Genomic DNA, 8,596 nt, shown 5'->3' on the forward strand with positions numbered 1-8,596 from the left:
TGCTTTGCCACACCGGCGACTCTCAGCAGTTTTTACTGTAGGTAATAGATGGAGCGCTGACATCAACTTCTAAGAAATCGTTTTAAAACATCTCTTTAATCCAATTTGTAACAAAATAGCCCAGAATATCCGGACAATGCCAGTAAGACTGCATTTCCTTCCCTGTACAGGAGGTCACACGGTAAAAAGATTGTTTCTTTTCCAGAAAAGATCAGTAAAAAAAAAAAAACACTGTTTTTTTTCAGAACGCCAGATGCTACAGATGCTTCTTGTGGCTTGGTGTCAGCTCAGAGCTTCAGCTGAGAAACGACCCGTTAATGGTAGTTGTTTGAGGGGAGCCCCTGCAGAAAACAAAATTTGTCTTTAAAATCCATAAATAAAACTTTAGCACAGATTTAGACATTTTAAAAATGTAGTTTAAGACACTGAACAATCCAGAGGACTTCAAATCAACACTTGTTGAAAAATGTCTGTTGCTGCGAATTTATATTAAGATTAAGATTACAAATAACAAATAAATCCTGTGCATTTTTCAGCATAATCAAACACAAAAATCACTGTGGATTTGTTAAAACATCTTAAATGCATGACAAGTGTGAAATGGAGGGAACTTAAGATTTTGTGATAGTATTTGTAACAGTAAAAGTAGTGATTAAAAAAAAAAAGCATTTCCAATTTCTTTGCAGTGTTCTGCGTGGCTATGACTGTACATTCAAAGACCCGTAAACACAAATAAGTGTCTTGAAAAAACACCACACGTTTTGAAATGGCCTTCATCAGGACACCACTTACTTAAAGTTAAATATGTCAAATTTGGCAGATCACTGAACTGAACCAGAACATTACAAATACAGTTTAAGATGCCAGGCCCACATAATCTTTATGCGTTTGAAATGCAAATCACTCAGTCACCTTTGTTTTTACCACAAGTAACGAAAGATCTCTTGTAGCAAAGTGAAGAGAAAGTTAGATCAGATCAGTCTAAAATTAGAAACTTGGACGTTAACCAATTGGATAGCAAAAGATGCTAAATGGAAGATTTTCATAATTTTTTTTTTTTTACTGAATGTGAACTAGGTGAAGCTAAAACTATGCCACTTGAGGAATAATTAATCAATTGCTAAATTAGTTAGTGATTATTTCAGTGATTCATCACAATTAATCCAATTAATCGCTTCAGCCCTAAAGTGTTGCTGATTCAGTCTGCATTTTGGCTTATTTTGGCTAAAACATTTTCATGTGAGCACAATTTTGAAATCACTCTTTTTTTCTCGTTTTAGTGATGCATTTGAACGTATTAACTGCAAACAGATAGTGCTTCTCACTCCATGGTGCAGAAACCAATGTGAAATGGGAGCAGTGTGGAGCTCCGTATTTTGCCCAAAGACACTTCAGCGTGTGGCCGGATGAAACCGGAGCAGCGACTGCATCAGGATTCGCCGCTCTGCCTCGTGTTTGGTGAAGTTGTTATCACTTTGGCTCATTACCTGCAAAACAACAGAAGACCTCTTTCTGCTTTCCTCTCACTGACATTAATGAATTCATTTTCTTTGACCTTTGATGTGATCATTAGGGTGGGACATGTTGCTATGGAAACTAACAAGTTGTGAACATTTTCTAAATCAACTCCATATCTTACTGTGGCAAAGCTTTTGGTGCAGAAACATGTTCCTAGGAAGCCATGATTTAACATAGAGCATGCCTTCTGTGTGTAGCGTGGGACCCACACTACACACATATCATTTATGAAAAATCAAAATACTGCTTCCCGGAGTGGGAGTTTTTGTGTCAGTATTCCTGGGAGGGACACCTTTTCTCAAAATCTTTTCTTGCATTTTGCTTGTGAACTAAATATTGTCTTGTCTGATGGACTGAACCACCAGTAATCAATGAGCCCAAGCAAATCTTTTGCTGTGCAAAATTTCCCCCAGAAAACCTGCTAAGTCCAGTGGCAGGATGCTAGGTTTTTGAGTTAAAAAAATGTTTAAAGTTCACATGAAATTTGAAAATATCACTTGATAATTATGTGTTATTAAAATATTGGAATATTAATATCTGAACACCAGCTATAAGGTCTTAAAAAATATTTTAAAAAATTAAAATCTTACAAAAAATAAGCAAAGTTGAGTGCTGTGGTGGCAAAGCACAACCCATGTACTGAGGCCTTAGTCCTCATGCCGGTGGTCGCAGGCTCAATTCCCGGCCTGGCGGCATTTGCCGCGTGTCTTCCCCCTCTTTCCTATCAAACTACTTTCAAAGAAAGGCCACTAGAGCCAACAAAACCTTTAAAAAAATATAAGCAATGCTTAGCCTGGTGAGGACAGAAGTAAAGCCTGCTGACCCGCCAGGCTTATAATACACAGGAGGAAACCCTGGGTGTGAGGTCACCCGATATTTCTCATCTACAGGATGCCTGACTTCAGAAGATTAGCATGCAGTTAGCTAAATAGGAATTGAGAAAGTGACCATTACTTGTAAGTTTTTTGGGTGGCAACATTTTGGGTAGTGCAGCTTCCCGTAAATTACATGAATTTGTCAAAATGAAATTGGATTTATTCGTTTGCCATTTTATTTTAGTATGAAAAAATGAATTCCAGTTTTTTTTGTTTTTTTACATAGTTTCTATGAAGTTGGTAGCTGAAGTTTAGCCTCCAATTATGACTATCCTTGATGAAGTCCGGTCTTAAAAAGTCAAACCCATCCTTGGTTACTCTCCAGTCGACAAAGCTTAGCATTTTTTAATACCTCGTCTTTGGTTCTAAAACTGCAAAGATGATTAGTTTTTTATATAAATTTTGTTGAACTCATCTTCTTCAAGTGACCCAATATTTCTGACTCATTGGTTTGTCAGGGTCACCATCATATTCAGAGGTTTCTGTTTAAGTGATCAGTCAGTGGATTCTCACGCAGGATAAGAGTCTCTTCCCTGAACGTTGTGGCATCCTTGTCTTGGAAGACATGCTGCTTCAAAGGGCTTAACATCTTCTTAGCACAGAGGAGACTCTCAGTCTCTCAACGTAGAAAGGTCAACAAGATGGAACATTTGAAATGTTTGTCACTTGACTAAATAAATTCAAAGAATAGAAGGATAACATTTAGAACAACGATTCGCCATAATACGACTTAGAAAAGAGAGTGGTACAAACCGGGAAAGTCTGACTTTGACCTGACTTTTTTTTTTTCTCTTGCTTGCTAAAATATGGTACACATCTCTACTAATGTCAGGTTTTTGTGATGTAAAAATTAGAATATTGAATCCATTATCTAAACACGCCTTTCTATGTGTGGGAGGGGAGATATCTCCAGTCGCCATCGAGCAAGAGTCGGGGGACACAGATCTCAGTCCGTAAACAAATCACCAGTCCGTCTAAGGGAAACTCAGAGATGCTCAGGGACAACCAGTACATTTTGATTCAGTTTCAGCATTTGGTCTTCTTAGGTAAGAGTCTCTTGACATCGTTCATCTTTACTAGGGAATATTTGTCCGCTGTACCTTACATAAGAGCTTCAGATCTCGCTCTTGTCAACCAAATCAACAAAGTATCAGCTTAAGGATTTGTATCAGCTTGACATCGTTCATCTTTTTCTAGGGAATATTTGTCCGCTGTACCTTACATAAGAGCTTCAGATCTCGCTCTTGTCAACCAAATCAACAAAGTATCAGCTTAAGGATTTACACTTCCATGCAGCAATATTACTTCTGGATTTTCACTTGATTTGTGTAGTATTGATTTCACTTTATGTTAGGGATGCGCTGATTTCTTTAATTTTGGAAGATCAGTGATTGGTTGATACTTACATGTGGAGCCGATCTTATCTACCTCAGCAAAGATCTGAAAATCAACCACTGTTTTGCTCTGTCAGAAAGGTTTGACTGACGGACCGACCCACCAGGTCATGTCTGCACGTTTGCAGTTAACAATCGTCACAACACTGTTGCCAACTCAGAGGCTTTCTTGCTATATTTAGCAACAGAACATCCCCAAAAAATTGGCGTATTCCAAAATCTGAAACAGCAGGTGAGATCAGTAATCGGTGATCAGTCAGAAAATTGCAATGGGTGCCCCCGTACTTTATATGTAGAAAATGTTTTCAAATAATTTATCACGGTCATCTTTTCATAGTATGAAAGCTTAACATTTTTAACAGAGGTGTGTTTACTTTTGAGAGCTGCTGTATGTGGCCTTTTGAACTCCCCCACCTTGTCAGCGATGAACCACGTTTTCCAAACCTGCCAACATCGAACACCGGCGGCAATTACTCGCCAACAATGTCTGACCTCCGATCCACTTGTTCGAGGTCTGTGCCATGCCACTATCAGGTTGCACGTTTCTGTATCCTCTCAGCAAGACTTGAAGCCCCTCCTCCCAGCCGAACCTGGTAGGACCAGGACAGCTCGGTTCTCCTTTTCCGTGCCCCATCCCCCACCAGACACAGTGATGGCACTCAGTGCCAGAGACACTCCTCCCTCCCCTCCCCTCTCCTCCCTTCACCAACACTCCTCTATCCTCTCCGCCCTCCCTTCTCTCTGCACCGCAGGCAGACCCAGGCATGGGATCTCCATCTGTGCACAAAGGAGCCTCCTCTATCTGCATACGCTGCACATAAAAGACCCTTTTGTCATGAGCCTCTGCACACATGACCATCCGCCTTTCACCCCACTGGAAAAAAAAGATCACTCTCCAGCAGTCCAACCCCACCCCCAACACTAGACTCAGCCCTGTCCCCTGACCCACACCCTGCCAGATTTCTCGTCTGCAGAGAGAGAGAGAGAGAGAGAGAGAGAGTTGCGCACATCGACGTTGAACTTTGTGGAACGGAGACCGGCATCAGATCTTACTGCCACGAAATCCCCTGTTCTCTTTTTCATTTCCTCTTTATCGTAGGCCTGCTCTCGGTCTCTCTTTCGGGCTCCTTCCATGCCCCTACTTGCGAGGCACTGATGTGCTGTAGCATCTGGCGTTCTGAAAAATGAATGTGCTCTCATTTTTTGCGGTCTCTCTTCCAGTCTGTGGCATTCTAAGGGGGCATTAGCGTTTGTCACTGGCAGGTTGTCGCCTCCACAGGCAGCGACTCAACCGAAGGCAATGCAAGAGCGAAGGCTCTGCTGTTCGCCTTCCAACCTCTCAATCTCACGCAGTGTCTCTGCAGAGGCACTAATATTTACGAGGTGTGGGGACGATGATAAAATATTGTCGAGCGCTACAATAAGACGAGACGAGGTAGAGTTTTTCTCTGTCAGAAGGGGGAAGCAAGTGGGCCGCCAGCCATTTTGGCCCCGTCAGATGACAGATATTGGTGCTGAGGGATAATGAGTTGGGTCAAGTCGGCCCAAAAGGCACAGCAGCAGGCAAGCACACACTCAGTCAAGTGCAGGGGTTTCTGGTGCAAAAAAAAAACCCGCTTTCCTCAGCACTTCCTTTGAAACGCACCCGGGCCACGGTGCTTTGCTCCCAGCCAAACGAGTGTGGATTTTGGAACGGCGTCCAGCTCATCTTGCTGTCGATGCACGCAGGACCGCGGAGAAACGGAAGGATAGAATTCACTTCCCTCTTCCAACTCCATGTCCTTTTCCTGACCTTCTGCCCGTCTGAGCCGGTGTGAAAGGTCAGGGGTCGCCAGGCCACAGCTTCCCGAACTCTGTCAACACCTTTGGCTAGATGATTGTTGGTATCACTCATCTTCTAGGGAGTTAAACCTAAAACATTTCAGTACTTCAACCACAAGTGTGAAATACACATCTTAAAGTTCATGAAGTTAATTTATGGAAACTTGATGAAGCGTTGATAGCGTTGTTACTGTTAAACAGTATACACAGTATATAAACAGTAACAACACTAGCTAAGAGCTGTACGAAGCTCCTTTATGTGGATGACAGGGGCTTAGTGAGGTCTGAATCCAACCCAAAGTAACAGTTTGCACTGTAAAAAAACAAAATCTTACCAAGTACTTTTGTCCAGTTTCTAATGCAAATACTTTAGTACGCTTGAAATGAGAAAAAAATGTGCTTGCAAGTAGGGGTGTGCCAATCGATCGACCACCGATCATAATCGGCCGATTTCCGTGAAAAAGTGTATGATCGGTGATCGCCGATCACGGTCTCTTGTTGCAGATCACACAAACCGATCACCTGCTTCTCATTTCGCAGCCTGCACACTGCCGGTAAGCTGGCAGAAAGAGGGATAATACACGTTTCTCACACTCAAAGATTTGTTCTACTTAACAAACTCTTAAATACTAGCAAATCTATTTATTAGATTTTAATTCCTACATGCAAGTGTTTGGGGTGTGAAATAATTTATCTTTTCAGATATAATTTTGCCAAGGATAACTATCTGACATCGTAATTGTAAAAATGAAATGTTTGTTTTTGTTTTTCTTTGCCGTAGGAGGAATAATTGTCGCTGTTCTGTTTTAAATAAAAGCCATTAGATGATTGGATCTGTTTTTGTAGTTCTAACTTTGTGTGTAATTACCACAATTCAGTGAAGCCACAGTATGTTTCCTCACAGTCCCTCTTCACACACCCATTATGTTAGATTGACACGTGAGGCAATTATAAAATGTATTTTAATGGTGTGTAGTCCAAAGGAGTGTCATCCATCACTCTTTGAAACTCTAGTTGGGGGGAAACTACAGGTAATTAGGTCTGCTGAGTGACCTGAGCTGATGGACTGACGAATTAACCGGCTGGTATCAGCTTGTCGTCCTCGTGTCGCTCTGTAAAAAGCACAACACAGTGGGTAATATTCACTTTGGGTGCATGTTTAAAGGCCGGACCCTTTCTTTTTTTCCTCTTGTCTTTTTAATTGGAAAAGAACCAAAATGATTAGAAATGAATTTAAAGAGATGAAATAAGGAACTGAAATCTACTACTAATTATATGTTTGTTTATTTTTAAGGTCTGTGCATCAAAAGTAAAGTAATAGTGAAAGGATTATCATAGCTTTAATAATAAGTAGTTATTTTAACAGCCCTGAGATCATTTTTGCTGTTCTGTTTCAAATAGATTAACTATATAATTTCGCTGCACGAGTGAAGAACTTGTGCAGGCCGCTGCCTCATTTATACAAAGTGCAGAAAATCCAGATTTTTACATAATTACAGCCAGTATTTCTGAGTTTTTATTTTCAGTTAAAAGCGTAAAAATGGCAGAAATGAATCTACATTTTGGCTCATCTTTGCATTCCCAACAGCTTTACACAATATAATTGTAGCCATTATTGCTTGCATGCAATATCAAATGCTAACAATAAAGAGTAAAATATAAATTTTGATATGCCTCTGCAGCAAAGACACTTTGAACTTATGTAAGATTTATTTTTTATTTTTTTGCAGAAACCGAGAGTGCTAATGAAATTGCTCTTGGAGTGCAGCCTCTGTTTTTGCAGCTGTCCTGTAAATCTCAGCTCTTCTCCCACGTAGATAAATATCCTACTGGAAATAACATCACACTTGTCAGTCTGTCAGCCCAGCCTGAACTCTCCCTAATCAGAGCTTTTCAGGCGACGACACTTTCACATCAGGATCTTCCAAGGGATCCTAATGCATTTGCTTTTTTTTTCACAGTGCAGAAGTTTAGAAGCATATTTCGGTGGTCTTTATTGCTCTCAGCAAAATACCTGCTTTAATAGTTTTGTTTTGTTTTTTTGGTTGAAGCGTCGTGCTGAGGAAGGGAGTCGTGAAGGGATTCGGGTTCTGGCTCGGTTTGTGGCTCTGCCCCGGAGGAGGCACCGGGAGTGGCAGCAGTGTTTATGAAAAGGATAAAGCGCATTAGGGCGCACACTTGACATGTTCTCAGCCGGGCCGAGGGATGCGGGTTCGGGGTGTGTGACATAACAAAACGCGAGTGGATGAAACGCAGCGTTGAGGCGGTGCCGTTGGACCTCTGGCAGCCCTGCGGCACAGACAGTCCGGGCCCATAAAACACTAGGGTTGCCATCACGGAGGATAAAACAAAAAACACAGGGTTGCTTAAAGTGTCAGCTCTCCTCGTGAGTCCAGGTATGTGGAGTCCTGATGCTGTGAGTTAAGATGACTTAGAAAGAGCTTTTTTTGTATTTTATTACAAGCCACTAAAATTGTACAAAATTTTCTAAAGAAGTCATAGATTAAAAAAAATATATATTCACAAAGCGGTTAATGGAAAGGAAAAGATATTCTTTCTGTCCATCTAGGCCATTTTGCCGGACGATAAATTGTCTCAGAAGTTTGTGAGATAAATGATAATATTGGTGGTTTGAGGCTATTTTCAAGTAATATAAAGTTACGCATTCTGAAACGACAATAAACTCTAAATTCTAATGAACATTTAACACTGGAACTGGAAGACATTTTAAATATCTAAAATAAATAAATAAAACAACAGAAACAACAAACATAATAAAAAAAGGTCTGATTGAGACCAAAACACCAGACTGAAGACTTTAGTCACGCATGTTTTTTCGTAGAAAGAGAGAAAAGAGAAAAACGAGAAATTATGCAAATGGAAATTATTGATTTTGATTAAAGGTATCATACAATTAATTGATTTATTGCTTATTGTGACAGACCTGTAAAATGTTCGTAATAAGTTAAAGACAAACCTGAAAGAGCC

The sequence above is a fragment of the Poecilia reticulata genome, chromosome 6, assembly GCF_904066995.2.
Source record: "Poecilia reticulata chromosome 6, P_reticulata-male-v2, whole genome shotgun sequence".
NCBI lineage: Eukaryota > Metazoa > Chordata > Actinopteri > Cyprinodontiformes > Poeciliidae > Poecilia > Poecilia reticulata.